The 16,764-nt window shown below is 37.1% G+C and overlaps 1 protein-coding gene across 1 annotated transcript in view; it reads left to right on the top strand.

The window, feature by feature from the left end:
• LAMA2 (laminin subunit alpha 2) overlaps positions 1 to 16,764 on the top strand; it is a 335,919-nt gene that overhangs the window by 103,766 nt on the left and 215,389 nt on the right. The gene's annotated exons all lie outside the window — the stretch shown is intronic.

Here is a 16,764-nt window from a genome sequence, read left to right as displayed (position 1 = left end):
AGATTCTGAACATTAGCCTTCAGTGTTGTAATTTTCTTTTCTGTGAGACGCTGAAAGATTTCTCTTAGCAAATGCTTGCTTGAATTAGCACATGTAGGTTATTTGTATTTTGATACATTGGAATCTTCCCTCTTGCTTGCAGTTGTTTCAAAGCTGGACCATCTGAAAACTTCAGGTGCAACAGATGATCACTATAACACCTTAGGAAAATGTGTATCTTTTCATAGAACAAGGACACATAGTTTTGTAGGAAGTAAAATTGGAGGAAACAGCATTCTTTAAACATAAATGGATTTAGAGTGTTTTGTTTAGGCTAGGAGAAAATAAATATTTAAGTTTTAAAAAATTGTTCTTTTTTTTTTCAGTCCTTTGTGCAAGCAGATATTAAAAGTCACATGCAATGAAGACAGTGGAAGAAAAGCTTAATTAATCTGACAGGAAAGCACTTCATTTTACTAAGAAGGCAAAACCACTCTCCCCCCCTCCTGCCTCACTCTCCCACCAATATTCTGGGAAACATTCAGTTTCTCTAAAATAAGGCTTTCTGAAAGTTTAAAAATTGAGAGTAAGGTAGTGAGTTTAATTCCCACACTTGAAAATCTTAATTGAAATACCCAAATGTCTCCCTTGTCTGTCATCAAATAGAGTTATTCTGTCAAAGTTTGTTTAAAAAAATAAAATTATTTCTGGTGGTGTGGAAGGTATGTAAACTTTCAAGAAAAAGAAATCATTCCCTCTTTGTGGGCAGAATCTGTTGTCAGAAAATGCTGTTTCAAAGGATATTTCTGTGGTTGATTAGAGTTTGGGTTATACAGTGACAATGGAGAGATAAAATCCCAGGATTCAGTAAATATTTCCTTGTAGTGAGTAAGGCATCTGTGTGAGATGCCTTTCATATGTTATTTTCAGTAGCTGAGAATGCTCTATTGACATTTAAATATAGAAAAGTTGAAGGATATAGGAAGCCTTGTATTTGAAGGGAAGTAATCTGATTGTAGAAATGAGAATGACACCTAATAGCAGTATACCAAATGGACCAAATTTCCAAAACATTTATCTGGATTCCTCATATCTAACACAGCCCTTGGTGTTGCTTGATTCTTTTCAGCAAGAGGCATTTGTGAAACAAATGGTTCATAAAACAGTATTGGTAATGACTATTGTTTTACTATTAAGGAGGTAATATAGTTGCACATCTGCTCTGTTCCATTGCAAACTGCATGGTACTGCCATGTTCAGAGGTGAAAACTGGAGACTGAAAGACTTTTGCAGGAGCTGTCTGTGTAAACAATGGAGTTAAAGGTTCTCTCAGTTCTGGTGTCTATCAACAGGGAAATTCTTTCTGTCTCCTCTATGTCTAAGGCTGAGGCAGAGGACTGACAGGAAAGAGAGTTATGGTGGAATTAAGTAACCTATCTCCTTGATATTCTGCAATAAGTCCTTCTATCTCTGCTATTACAGTGGTGAGAATGATACTGCAGTGAAGGTGATGCTTCAGTTCTGTTCCTTTAAATGCTTAATCTCATAGCTTTCTTGTGATTGTAGCAATATAACTGTGATGTAAAAAAACCCAAAACTCTGTGGTAGTAAAGACAAGCCTTGTATAAGCATGTTCATTAGTGTCTATATTCTTCAGTCAAGTGGAAGTTCAAAGTGTGTACTTACCAAGTAAAAAAGAAAAATAAACAGAAACAAGTGCCTTGACAGTAATTTTTTTTATTTTGTTCACTTGTTGCCATAGCACTTGAATGCTAGTGTTGTGTCCATTTTTAAATGCATGCCTCAGGTCCCTTGGAACCTCCCCCAGTGTCCCAGTACTTTGCTGAGCTTGCCTCATGTCAGTGATACCATGAACATTGAACTCTATGTTCTCATGCTAGTTTTCTCCTCTTCATACAATAGTGCTTGTCCTGTTGGGTGCAGTCTCAGTGGTTCACAGAGAAGGAAGGGAAGGAAAAGAGACTTAGAAATGGACTTTAAACTGTGTACTTCTCATAGCTAAATTTAGACTGAGAATGTCAATGCTAAGAGGACAGAGGGTATGCATTTTTGAAGTACTCAAAATTGAAATGTATTCAGTTGCAAACTAAAAATTTTGAGTTTGCTTTTTTTTTCCTACTTAATAATGATACAGATGCTACACAGTTTCTAAAAGAAACTTTATAGTTCCTATTTTTAGATGGATCCTCTCAGCTCCTAACATGTATTAAGTATCTTGTCTTTATTGCAAAATAATTTTCTAAAGTCTGAACTATTATTTCCCCTTGAGTAACAGTGATAGGTTTCAAATGCATAAGATGTAGAAAAGGCATCAACACTAAAAAGTAATGCCAGTAATATCTTTGTCCATGCCCTCAACTGCAATCACCCTAGGCATTTCTCATGAGGATGCTAAATTTCCATATATTTGACTTGCATTTCTGTACACTTCAGTACAGTGCTTGTGGTTATGGCATATGTTGTCTTGTACCCGTATTGTGTTGCTAAATTTTCACAGGGAAAAAAAAGCACCATATAAAAAAAAATTAGGTAACAGCCTATTAATGGATGAAACTGTTCAGAAATTTAAGTGGATTCTACTTCCAGCATCACAGGTTAGACAAAGACATTAGGCAGAGACTAATGAATGCAGTCTGACTCAGAATCCAAAATAGCTTGGATTCTGAACAGCTTTTTTCAGCTTGACGTCTGAAGAGGGAGAATAACAATAATTTTAAGTAATTCAGATTTTTTTCCCAAACAATGAAAAGCAAATTTTTATTTTGATTGACATGAATTGTTCCATGTGATGCAAAATGAAAACATTTTATTTGGTCATTTACATTTTTTTTTCAATCCAAAGACAATGAAAAAATTCCACAAAACCGTGAATGGAGGACATGTGACAGACTTTTGCTTAGAATGCAAAAGAAAACTTCAGCAAATAGAGATCTTATCAGATGCAATCCTTGCATCCAAGATGTTCTGCTTCCCAGGTTTTTAGCATACTTTGAGCCAGGCTGTCTAGCTAGATGGCACAGCATCATTTTCTAAGAAATAATGAGTTCGGTTTTCTCTGGACTGAAATCCAAGTGTCCCATCAGTTTAGGATCTTTCTCATCCTGCTTTTCCATCTTAAAATGCACAGTTAGTTTTTTGTAGTGATTAGTAATAGGGACAGCCAAAGGATCTGTACATAAATGGTGCTTGTTATTAAAGATCTTTCCACTGAAGTCAGCAGTGACCTTCAGATCAGATCTGCCATGAAGGCTGTTAATCTCATTTTATTCAGTGTTGCATCACTTCAGAGGTTGAACAGTCCCTGCTTAACACTCTTAAGTTACTCATTAGGGATTACTCATACTCCCTATTGATTTTGGTTTACATTTTCTTTGCATTCCCTCCCACCCCCACCTTCTGGCTACAGCAGCTTCAGGAAGACTTCTGCTCAAGCCATTTTTTTGGATACTATATTTTTGGATACCATTTGTATATGATTGGTCTTGGTGAAATGATTTGATGATAACTTCTACTTGTCAGTCTTCTTTTTCAAGTGCTTTGAAAGGATGTAGCAACCTAGAAAGTTTCTTGTGTCTACCAAGGAGTGACAGAATACTGATTTTCTTGCAGAATTTTGGCACATAAACTTTCAGCTTCTCCAAGCTTTCCAGTTAGAATAACTTCAAAAGGAATGGTTTACAAAAAGAAATAAAACAGATTAGAGGTTTGGACAAAGATTTGGATCTACTTAATTTTGTTGCTTTTGGGGTTTTGTCTTTTTTTTAAAAATTGGTTATTTGGCTTAGTACAACTAAACTTGAGTATCTGATCTGAGAAAAAAAGACCTTTAACAATGACTGCCAAATAAATGGATACATCTTAAATATTCTGTTTACACAATGGTATATTGCCTCACTAATGTAAAATTAACATTTCCTGTTTTTCTGACAGACATTGAAAGACATGTGAAAGGGAAAGACAAACACTTGACATATGTGCTCAGTATCATAGGAAGGTATTGAAAACAGAATTTTAAATTATTTTGTTATGCACAGTGAGAATTGTCTTTGCAATAATTTATTCAAAACTTCTACAACTAATTTTGCAAGTTGATAATTTCATACTTACATTATAGCAATATTCACTGCTATTTTTTGCCTAAGAAAAAGGGAAATTAAGTAATATTTTCAACTTGAAAGTTCATACTGAACTTGAGTTTCTGATACTTAATACTACAGAAAAAAAGAGTGGATACAAAAATATGAAATGTACTTCTAAATTATGTTGCAAAGAGGAAAAAAATGTGCAAAGCTGAGTATAAGTAGTATTGCAGTCTCCCATTACTGTGAAAACAAGAGACACGATATTTACTGGTACATCTGTGTGGGCCAAGTTGGAATGAAAGTTTCTTTTGTGTAGACAGCCCACTTTTGTGTCTTGGCACATCTTCTCTCCCTGAGCAGAAACTGATTTTGTAATAGCTGCCATTTCTTGAAAGAAAAACTTACTAATCATATGAATCATAATACTTAAAAAGTAATGACGTTGCCATATGCAAAAAACATACTATAAAGTGCAGTCTTTCAGTTTGAAGCCAAATTGATACGAGTATTTACCTTTTTCCTTTAGCATCCATTGTTAATTGACTACAATGCTTACTGAAAAGAGAAGGGTTACGTGTCTTTATGTAGATCTGTGACAGATTTTCCAAATTTTAAAAGGAGTATTCATGCCTGTAAATGTAGTTTATAACTCAATATACTCTTTCAGCATTCCAAAGGGAACTGGTATGTCATGGTATTTACTTGAATGACCCAAATTTCTCTTGTTGGGATTGGTAGCAGAGTTTTGGACAGTAATAGTTTTCATTCTGAAAGCTAAAGAAGAGTAGTAGGTATTTGGTGAGGGGTTTTTGTTTTCTGGTTGATTAGAGGAACTGAAGATCCATTGCGGGTGGGGATTTTTTTTTCTTTGGCTCGGGTTTTATTGTTTGTTTTTGTTTGGTTGGGTTTTGTTTTGGTTTTTTTCATTGGTTGGTTGGTTTTTTATTTTTTTTTATTAGATGTTACCATGAAAAATTACTAGGCAAAAGAATAGCTTAATTGTCAAAAAATTATTTTTTATAAAGGACAAATTAGTTAAAATCCAGGTGGACTACGTGAAGGAGTAACTTTAATTGCTAAAATCTCATTGAAGAAGGGAGATAGGAATATATCAGCCTGAGGCCAAGTATAGATATGGGAAGGGAAGGGAAGGGAAGGGAAGGGAAGGGAAGGGAAGGGAAGGGAAGGGAAGGGAAGGGAAGGGAAGGGAAGGGAAGGGAAGGGAAGGGAAGGGAAGGGAAGGGAAGGGAAGGGAAGGGAAGGGAAGGGAAGGGAAGGGAAGGGAAGGGAAGGGAAGGGAAGGGAAGGGAAGGGAAGGGAAGGGAAGGGAAGAGAAACCAAGCAGCATAGTTTACCTGGAATTTTCAGTTTAAATGGTAAATGTTACATAAATTCAATAGAAGGAAAGTTAGTCAATTAAACGCTGTGGACCAATGGAAAAATGACTCAAAATTCAAACTACTCAAAAATCAAATTATTTGATTGAGGTCTGGAGTTAAGAACATTTAAATGAAGAAAGCAGAGAGATAGTCTGGATAAATAGACTAAGTAGACAGACTGTCTCAGCAAACAACTCTCTGTCAAAGAAAATTGGTATATCATACCTGAGGAAGAGTAGGAAAAGTAAGGGCTGCAGTACTACTTAATCAAGGTGGTGAGACTACATAAAGAGGCTCTGAAGTAAAAAGAAAGGAAAAAACCCACTATAGTTAAAAAGGAAATTATTCTTAGCTTCCCATAGGCTAGGTAACTGTCACAAAGACTGATTTTTCAAATCCCTTTGAATGTTCTTTCAAGAAGCAATGTAATGGTGCAACTAAGATTTTGGGATGCAACTCAAAATGTTGTGAGAAGAGGTGCAAGGCAGGATGGCTCAAAATACTGTTATTTAAAGACTGTTCTGTAAAATGGTAATTATATTCTCACTGTTTAATGTTAAGAAAATTTGGAAAGAGAATAACAAACTATAAAGCAATCTCTGAGGGTAGAAATATATTACTATATATCCTCTTTTTAAATATGTAGGAGTTTATGCATGCTATTTGCAAAAAAAGAATAAATTTTAGAGTATCCAAAAAGGTAGCAGCATAAAATACCTGAATGTTAATAGGCATTAGAAACTGTTAATAGGCATTAAAGACATCATTTAAAAGCAAGGAAAATAGGAATTTTGCAAATTAACATAAAATTGTGGTAAGGCAAAAGAAGAGTCAAGAACCAAACTACTGCCTTTTCCTATAAAAAAATGTCTGTGCAGGAGGCCTAAAAAAATCTAAAGAGAAGTATTTTCAAGCACATCAGAATAATAAAGCTGCTAGCCAAGTGAGATACAAGAGGCCGGCCAAGGACAGCAAATCCATAGCAGGTGGATTCTGTGGCTTGAGCTTCCTACGGAGGGACATAACAAAGTAGCCACAGTAGAGCTTTTCTTTGTTTTCAAAGTTGGAGGATCTTCTGAAGGAAGAGCAGATCCAAAAGAGCAGTTTAAAGGCCGTGGCAGATTTGTTCCCCAGCTTTTATTGCCAGTCACGTTGTGGGAGATATCCCTGTGGTCACTTGGGGTCGGCTGTCCCAGCTGTGTCCCCTGCTGACCCCTTAAGCACCTCCATACTCTCACCAAGGGAGGCAGGGTGAGAACTAGCTGGAATATCTCTGTTATCAATGCTGCTTTCATCACAGATCCAAAGCACAGCCTCACACAAGATACTGTGAAGAAAAGCAAAAACCAGCACAATAGTTGACTATACGAGTCATTTTAAATCATGTATCATAACTGAAATCTGAAAAATCCAGGCATTTGAGAGTTTGACAAAACCCTCAAAGTGTAGGGTTTTTTAATTAAAGTAAGCACTACTATTTTTGTAACTTTCCAACAATTAATCATGATGGAAGCAAAGAACAAAATGCACATTTCATGCACATAATTCTTTAATCTCCTGTGTTTTACAGATTTCTGATTACATTCTTGGCCTGGACTGTTCATTCTGTGCTACTCAGAAGTGGATTTTTTCCCTCCCTTGACTTTTCTTTTAGTAGCTGCTGTGAAATATCTCTGAAGTCTGAATAGGTCAGGTTCACAGTTGGAGAGATATCAAAGTTTGTTGTATTCTACAACTGAATGTCCTATTTAATCTTTCTTTTTAAATCATTATAAATGGTTTTAAAGGAAATGAATGCTTACCATTCACAGGCATCCCAGCTGGTATTCAAAAGCAGTCACCAGTTTATGTTCCAAATGACATGACACAGGTTTTGCTAGAACTTTGAGTCCAGCACTATACAGTAATTGTAATGAACTTTTCCATCACAAAAAAAACCCCAAAAAAGTTTTGTAAAATGGCTTTAGTCTAAAATTCTTCAGCGTTGTGGTTCAAAACAAGAACATTGCATCAATGTAAAGCATATTACCACAGTTTATTTAATGATAACATTCAGGAGCAGATGTACTTGTTTACTGTTTGAACAGCTTAAATCCTCACATTCTCCCTCTTTTACATCAGCAGTTGTTTTTGGCAGCAGGGTGCAACTGCTTACAGCTGTTAAAAGTTCCTGTGGATTTTCTTTCTACTGGTCACGATACTGTACTGGCAGCAATTTGTCTGTAATTCCATGGTGCACTCCACAGTGTATCTCATTCAGGAGGGAAAATATAGTGTGAAGTGCCATGAGTTTTTAGGATAATCATGCTGAATGATGAATAAGGGAAATCATAAAATGTTGATAAGAAAGTGGGGATGGGTGTTTTTTGGGTGAGGTTTTTTTTGACAATTGTTTGGTTTGGCATACTTAGAACCCTTTTAGTTAAATCTGAGGATGAGAATGCTTTTTATTATAATGCCCAAGAAAACATAACTTTCCTTTTTTGTTATTTATTTGAAATTACTTGTCTCATTTATGGTCATTGACCAAGAAGAGGTGTACTACTTTGAGGAGTAGTAAAGAAAAAATACACTTTTTTTGTAATGTCATGTCACTTCACTGCTTTCTTAAAAAAATAGCATAATTTGGCTTTTAATGTGTTTTTTGAGTAATTTTGGAAAATGTGTTTAACAGACCACTACATTTCATCCTTCAAGCAAAGAGGTGATCATGTTTAACTCAGTAATGCCTAGGTATTTTACCTCTGCTTGATTAGAACTCAGACTAACATAATTTTCATGCTTTGCAGCTTGAGTTGCCATTGGCATCAGCACAAAATACCTTTTTGCTGTCTTAAGAGATGAATTCTCACTTCTAAGTGCACTTAGACGAGCCAGAAGAGCACAGACCATCATGGTTGTGTACAGTATTGCAGGCCTTGCATCTTGTCTGAGTCCCCATGGACTGTGGTAGGCATAACTCTTGCTAAAACTGCAGCTCGATGCAATGTTTCTACTTAAGTACAACAGTTACAACAAGAAAATAAAAACTCGACATTATATAAATACACTTTCAAGGTAATCAAGTTTCTTATTATTCTGTTATTTATTATTAACTATTGCTCTGACAATGAGCAGTCTGTTTACAAGTATGCAAGATGATGTGTTTGACAAATTGTTTTTTGTCCAAAAATGACAAGCATGAGAATTTCAGGAGCCATAACAAAGCAGTGGCTTGAATAGGCAAGTGAAATTGGAAAGAGAAAAATGACAAAAGCAAGTTAAAACTGAAGCAATGAAGCCCTATTTAGTTTAAGCTGTAGGGTATAGATGTCAATGACACAATAGTATTTGCTAAACAGTTTGTTAAACTGACATTTGCCTGTATTCTTAGGGGGAATGAATTAGTTGAGATACAATCTGACATGCATAGCCCTTGACATTTTAATGCAAGTTTAAGCATTGCATTTCAAGCAGCTCTTGTAATCATTAGTGAGGCACAGAAGGGAGTTGTGCTTTCACTTACTAAACCACTAATTTATTAAGATAGTGAGATGTTTATTAGAAATATAGCAAAATTTGCCAAATATACCATTTCTTATACACTATTATTATAAATATGTATTTATGAAGAAAAATTGGATGCTGAGTTCTGGCATATGCTTCCATTCCAGTTGTGAAATCAACTCTAATGATAGATTAGGTCTTGCAGTAAGAAAACTCACAGAAATTTTGTCTTTAGGGATTAAATATGAGATACCAAGAGATTAATTAATCAGCAGTAATTTTCCATCTACTGCAAATGAGCTATTTGCAACAGATAATTAAAGGTGGTATTGCTTAGGAGAATTATGAGAGCTACTGAATCACCTGTTGAAAAATTTATTTTCAGCATTGTTCATCTTCATATTGATGTGCTTGCATAACTTGAGAATGTAAATCATGGGGTACTTTTCCCGTTAGATCATTTTAATGCTGACATTTCTGTCTTCTCCACTCCTGATTATCAAGTTGCAAGATCTCTTGTGCAGGACAAAAAGTTTTCTTTCCTGTATGCTGCTCTCGGAGATTAGACTTTAGTGAGACACTGACCTTTCTTGACAATAGTTTGGGGTCAGACCACTGCCTTACACAGAGTGCCAAGATTGAAGCCCACAGTCTTGATATAATGTACAAAATAATCTGCTGAGTACTTGAACAAAGGGAGTTCTTTACTACTACTAGCCAAAATTATTGTAGGATCGTGTTCCCAGTCCATCCTTGTAACAAATTACACTAAGTAGCTTTCTCTTTTTATGAAAGAATTAAGTCTTCCAGTTTATCATCAGTGAAAAGCATGCTGGTTAGTGGTGCCGTTTTCTTGAAAAGAAAGTGAGCAAAAATCTCCATGTCACACAGCCACACAGCTGGGGTTTTTTATATCCTACAAACAGCTTGAGATTGATTGCACTCAAATTGCTTGGCAAAGTAATGGGCTTCAAATACCAAAGCTTTAAGTAGAAAAATACACCACTTGGATTCATACATGGGTATTTTAAATTTGTGTGAGAGCCTGGTACATACTTAAAATTCTTTGTAAGTGTGTTAATTTTAAGTAACTCAGCAGTGGATGATACACATTAGTGCCAAATGGCAGCATTTTCACTGTTGCATTAACAGAGGCAGCTGATATGATGCAGGTTTGGATATCAGTTAATGCCAGAAACATACACAGAAGGAGGGGTGGAAAGAGTGGTTTTAGGTGCTCAGCCATGGTGCTGAGGCACAGTCTGGGCACAGTCCTCAGCACTGGCTGCCACAACTCCCCCAGTTCTGCAGAGCCCTCAGCTCAGGCTGAGTTCCAGAGCCAGGATGTAGATTTTAATCTCTGAGACTGCAAGAACTGTCTGGACCTTGCTGAGGTTGAGGGAGAAAGAGAGGGTCCTTGCCTGCAGAATGGGTGATATGTTTGGGTATTTGTGTCAAGTAAAGGACTGCAGAAGGATGTCTGTAGACATCCATTAGACCGCACAGTATCAGAGGTGACAAAAGTGAGTAACTAAGTTTTATCTGGAACTCTGCAGCCTGAAGCCACAACTGTACAAGAGAGAGGCAGGCAGAGTCTCTGCCTGTTGTTTCAGAAATGGAGATTCCCTTGATGGTGAAGGCTGCAAACTGGTGACTTCTGACACCAGGAGAGGGGCCCCTTCTTTGCCTGCTGATGGGCAGCTGCATGACAATTCAGTGCCTGGTAGCATGCAGGCTAACAGCAGTGGGCTGAGAGCTCTGTTCAATGAGATGTGAGCCAGCTGTACCTACATAACCCAGGAGTATTGGGTGGAAGCTGAGTGAGAGGAGGGGTGTACACTAAGTGGTACATAAGGTACCCTTGCAAGCAATGAAAGCCAAAAGTGTCCTGTGCTACATTAGTCAGAGTCACCAGCAGTTTGAGGGAGGTGATGAGAGCACACGTGAAGAGATGAGTCCTGTTCTGGGCTCCTCAGTAATAGATAGACATGGACATGCTGGAACAAGTCCAGGAAATGTTTGGGAAGACAAGGACTTGGAGTCCTTGTCTGTAAGTAGAGGCTGAGAGGACAGGGTTTGTTTAGACTTGAGAAGTCCCAGGGAGATTTTGTTAACCTGCACCCCATCAAATACTTTTTAAATGTTAATGCTTTCCTCGGTCCTGAAGACTTATTGCAAGTCAAGTCTAAATAAGTCACTGTTCATCAGTATATGGGAATTATCTACTGCCAGAAATAGCAAAAAGTTTCTTAGGCTGTCACTTCTTCCTTGCAGAAACCCAATGAAATGTGTTGTGAAATTCTAGTTGTAGGTCTCATCATCACCTGGCTGGAGCACATTGCCAGCCCTTTCAGGTGTCCTTGTTACAGAATAGGATTGGATGGATCCAAGTATATCCTAGTATCCAGACCCAGCGACTGAGAAAGGTTACCTTGGTAATTAATACCAGCCTTTAAAGGATGTTGGAAAACATGACACTATAGGCATGACAGAAACAAGGAGCTGTGTAGGAACAACTGAGTGGCTTATGGAGGAGAGGCACTATAGATTTAATAACATAAGAAAGTCAGCAGGAATAAAATGGTATATTGGATTGCTGTGAACTAAAATTCAGCACCTAAACTGGGACAGCATTGCTTTAATGTTGTATCAGCAATTGCCCAGAGGTGTGGAACTGAGCTGTTCCTCTTGAAGGAAGGCTAAGAATATAATATCAACCTTCTACAACCCTTCGGCAGACTCTCTAGGTGTCACAATAAAATGTAGTGCAAAAGAGTATTTCTTAAAAACCTGAATGTTCTCAGTGCAGCTGAAATGGTTTAGTTGAAAACAGAGGACTGATCCCGGTCCAAATAATTAATTGTCAAATAACTATGTAATTACACACACATGCATGCTACATTTTAGAATGGTCCCAGAAATCATACGTCATATTTAAAGCATAAAACAAGGAAAGATAATAGATATTAAAATTAACTGGTATTATTTGTATCTTTTCCTGCAAATGAGGCAAAGAAGTAAGAAAATAAGTTCCAGCAAATGAAATGATAAACTTCAGTAAAGATGTGAAAAAGATTCTGAGTGACTGAATTGAAGTAAACCTTTTTTCAGACACATCAGATTCAAGAAATCTGCCAGAGAATTGGTGGGCTGAGAGATGATCAAAGAGTGTTCAAGAAAGATAAGGTCATCGCTGAAAAACTAAATTAATGATTTGAATCAGTTTTTTTCTATAGAGACTGTCAGAAGGGTTTCTGCACTGGAAACATTATTTACAGGAGAGGAGTTGGAGAAACAGTTGCAAACTAGATTGTTAACTGAAGAGGTGCAGAAAAAATGGACAAATTGAATAGTGAGAAGGAACTCAAGGCTAAAATAGGTGAATTATAACAGTTGTTATTTAACTCCTCACTGTCAGATATTCTCAGTAACTGAGGAGCATGGACCGTTAAATGAAATACTATTTTTTTAGTAGCATTCTTTAGTCATCCGGGGAAACTACAGATCTGGAAGGCTGATACCTGTGCAAAGCTAATTAGTAGTAAAGAAATAAAATGAAGAATAGAGCTGGTAGAAAGATACGTTTCTTTGTTCCAATTTCAGAACTGGAAGTGTTAAGTAAGTTTAGTATGAGGCAGATCTAAAACTAGCAAAGGAAGGATCTCTTTCCCTACAACATGTAAATGAGATGAGAAAATCCTAATTAAGTCATGGTGTAGATATTAAAAAGTGACTTGGATTAAGGTGAGATGGAGTTCATGGAAATACTTTGAGGCTTACCAGATGTATAGAAATTACCTGTAGCTCAGCAAACCCCTGAGGAAGTATTATGTATGCTTGCTTTCATCTTACTATTAGCATGCTGGCTTGGATGCTGTATGAGGCAGACTGCCAAGCTGGATTGGTCTTTTGGTTCTGACATGGTCCAGAGATTCTAATGTACTTGAGATGTCCTTTGAATGTATTTGGTAGTGTCCCTGTTGTTCAGCATTCTTGCAGGCAATCTAAAAAATCAGAAAACTGTGTAATAACAGCATTTGTTGGTAATACGAAATTTAAGATAATTTGTTCTATTAGCAGCTTATGAGACTACATGAAAAATACTATATGAAAATGAGTGTTGCTAAAAGCAGAGTAATAAATGTAAGAAGAAAAAAAGAATTATGTATGAATGCTGATGGGCTAGTCTTAGAATAAATTCTCTTCAGAGCAGAGAACTTGTAACATCTTCCACAGTTCTCACATAAGAAAAAGTTGATTTATCATCATACTGAATTTTAAAATTAAAATATGTTGACTGTTCACAATTTTCTGAAATGAAAAATTAGAATACTTTCAATTAAATAATTATGAGTTCCAGGTTTAAAAGGAAAAAGAAAACTAACAAACAAAGAACAACCCTGCCAGTGACAGTTATGTTTGTTGGTTTTTTTTAAGAAGCAATTTCCACACATTGGGACAAGAGTATGTAGTGATGAAAAACATAATGGCTGAAAAAGAGAATAGAACTCTAATACAGAAAAGGGCACTTGGTAGATATTAAATACTATGACTCAGATTCACGCTGTAGCTCAGGAAGCCTTTACACTGATTAGTCAGAGGAAGTGATCATATTGTGTTAGAGGGATCAGTCTTGAAATGCTCTGTTTCTTGTAGTCTTTCATAGCTGTTTTCTTCTGGCCTCTGTTGGAGATTCCTGAAGATTCTGTTTGTTGGAATATAGTCATGGACAAATGCCTTGTTAAGGATAAGTATTCTTTAGTTGAAATTGAAGTATTTTTCATTTAGAACCCAGAACTAGGATTATTACTTCAATCTTGGAAATGGTAAATAAAAGTTGTCCATAAAACCTGAACAGAACTTGACATTGTTCCCCCATGGGGACTTAGATTATCCAAGTTGTAGCAGCCCAGTGTAAAGTATTAATATTTTTCTGGAAGACTGAGCTTTGGATCCGTGCTCTGCTGCAGAACCGTGGAGTGGCTCACAATGCAGCATGGGCACAGCTAGCTCAGGCTGTGGCTGATGTGTGCAAGGGGGGCTAATCTTCACTGGAGCTGTGTGTGGAGCACTGTGATGATCTTATATGGCTTATGATCTTATGTGGATGCTTAGTGAGGATTGTGTTCACTGGGACAGTTTTCAAGTCTAATTCAAAAATGCTTGGAGGGCAGGGGCCGCATTAGAGTCTTGACTGAAAATGTACTGTCCTGGGAACAGTGTCTTTCAAACAGGTACAAGATAGTGGAGGGAGATGAAAAGAGTAAGTGTGCTCTGGAAAATCTCAGTGATTCTCATTGGGAGGGTCATATTGAAAATATTGTAAATCTAAACCTATTTAAACTTCTTTAAATTGAGACTGTTACTGGGAGGAGTTTTCTGATTAATGGCAGATGTTCCTAAAGTATTCTTAATTTCTTCCTTATTCTCTCTTCAAGGAGTAGGAAGAACTTGGTTGGACAGTCTTCAAGTTGATTCTACACGTTTCTAGGAAGAAATGAATGATTTCATCACAGATGTTTATAGGAGGAGAAATAATTTAAAGTAATTAATTTTGCCAATGTAAAATTTTCACTTCAGATTCACTTTGACAAAATTATCTAGTTTTGAATTTTCTAGTCCCAGTGTAATTTTGCTGTACATACTTCAGTAGATGCCATATTTCATGCAGGACATAGCTGCATTTCAATAATTATGTGTACTTAATTGTTTGTTGTTTTAAAATTAAATTGTGAAACATTTAAAGACAAAGCTTAAAAATAATATAAATGGAAGTCATCATCTTACTAGATTAGCCTTGCCAAATAGATGAACTACTGGCAGATAATCCTTTCAAAAATAGGGTCTATTCTAAAATTATTATCTCTGGTGTTATTTTGTTAACTTACATTTTAGTTCTGTAAAAATATCATTTCAACGAGGTGATTTTTTTCCCCCCATCAGTGTCCGAAGACTAAATTTGTTGTTTTTAAAATAATCAAAAGGTATGACTGCTGATTGTCAACTGTGTTATTTAAGGTGAAGCTGTGTCTGGGATTAATACCTTAAAGTACTCTGTGGGTACTTTTTATACATGGGATTTCACCTGCATCTTTCTCTCCCCCTCCCAAAATCTTTATTTTTGTCTTTTTGAAGAGATAGTCAGATTGCCATGCTGCTTATTATTGCCATTGTTGCTATCATTGTTGCTAACATTGGTGCTATTGTTCTATCAGATTGAGCAAGGCACTACTTGAGATTGATTTCTGCTTTATCTCTGGAATATCACAGTTCAGTGTTTAGTATTCTATTGCTTTAAACCATAATCCATGTATGTTTGCTGGCAGTATAAAAGAAATCTCTTGGATCCTGTTTTAAAGGAAGGCAGTAATAGTGTGAAAAAATACTCTGAAGAAATATGTTTCCTTGCTCACAAGTAAATATTATGCAAAAAAGTCTTCAGGCATGTGTTTTTGCTAAAATTCTCCTTCATTTGGAAAGATCTGTCAATTTCCACTTGACTTGTTGCCACCTCTTCAGGCTTCCTTTGAAGTTTTCTCCCCACACATGTTCTCTCTCTCTTCACCAGGGATTTGAGCAGTTCTGTGGTCATGTGCTTTTGTCCTATTTGTAGTCAGACATTTCTCATTCAGGACTTCCTCCTTGCTTCCTCTGAGGTTTTTTATAACCTTTTGTTTGCACCATGTCTTTCTCACAGTGTTTTATTCTGTTTGCTTCCAGCCATGTCCTTTAGTTACTTGTAGTCAGGAGCAGAGCTGAGTCAGAGCTCAGTGACTGTGTTGTTGTGATCTGAGTAGGAGGAAGTGGCATCACCTGTTCCTGGCGGTAACATGGCAGAGCCCAGGAGGTGCTGATTGATACACAGGCAAGGTATAATTGGTGGCTGCTCCTGGCAGAGTGGTTCCCAGTGATTTGGTGTACCTGCAGATGCAGTGGAGCAGAATGCTGGGCGTGATGAGGTATACGGTCTCCCTCTTGGCAGTAAAAATCTCAGTATCACAGATTTGTTAGGGTTGGAAGGGACCTCTGAAGAGCATCTAGTCCAAATGCCCTGCCAAAGCAGTCAGCTAGAGCAGGTTACACAGGAATGTACCCAGGTGAGTTTTAAATGTCTCTGGAGAGGGAGATTCCAGGAGCAGCCTGTTCCAGTACTCTACCATTGCCAACGTAAGGAAGTTCTTCCTCAATACTGAGGTGAAACTTCTTGTGTTTAGAGACCTTGCTCCTTGTCCTAACACCACTGAAGAGTCTGGCACCATTCTCATCTGCCTTTGAGATAATTGAGTTGAGTATCACATAGGCAATGTGAGACAGTAGTTGTTCAGTAACTCTATCCAGCACTTCCAAAAACTCCAGGAAACAAGAGCTGCTGTTTTCCTGGGAGCAGTAGATTTACAATCTCTTTCCTCAGTGTGAGGCAGCCACTGCTGAGTGAGTCCCAGCTGGGGTTTGGAGTGCAGCTGTTTGCCTAAACCAGCAGTGATATGACCATGTTCAATGACAGAAAATGGCTGTGTGGCCTGACCTCTCACTCAGAACTCTGAGGTATGAGGCAACACATGTTCATTGCAAAGAATAAATAATTCTCTTATTCATTCCAATGTTCTGCACATTTGGCTTAGCATCTGAACATTCTTTCAGTGTACCAGCCTGTAATAAAAATGCCCCAATTAAAATTTAACACTTGAGAATACAGGAAAATTAATGGTTTCTTTCCTCTCTCCCTCTAGGTGCTCATTAACAGTATTTTGCTATACTTGACATGCTTCTTCATGTAGGCCTTTTCCAAGAACAGTTCTGTAGCAGCCCATCTGCTT

Source organism: Ammospiza caudacuta, chromosome 3 (genome assembly GCF_027887145.1).
Source record: "Ammospiza caudacuta isolate bAmmCau1 chromosome 3, bAmmCau1.pri, whole genome shotgun sequence".
Lineage (NCBI taxonomy): Eukaryota > Metazoa > Chordata > Aves > Passeriformes > Passerellidae > Ammospiza > Ammospiza caudacuta.
Note: the sequence above shows the minus strand (reverse complement) of the source record. Positions and strands in the feature narration are given on the sequence as shown.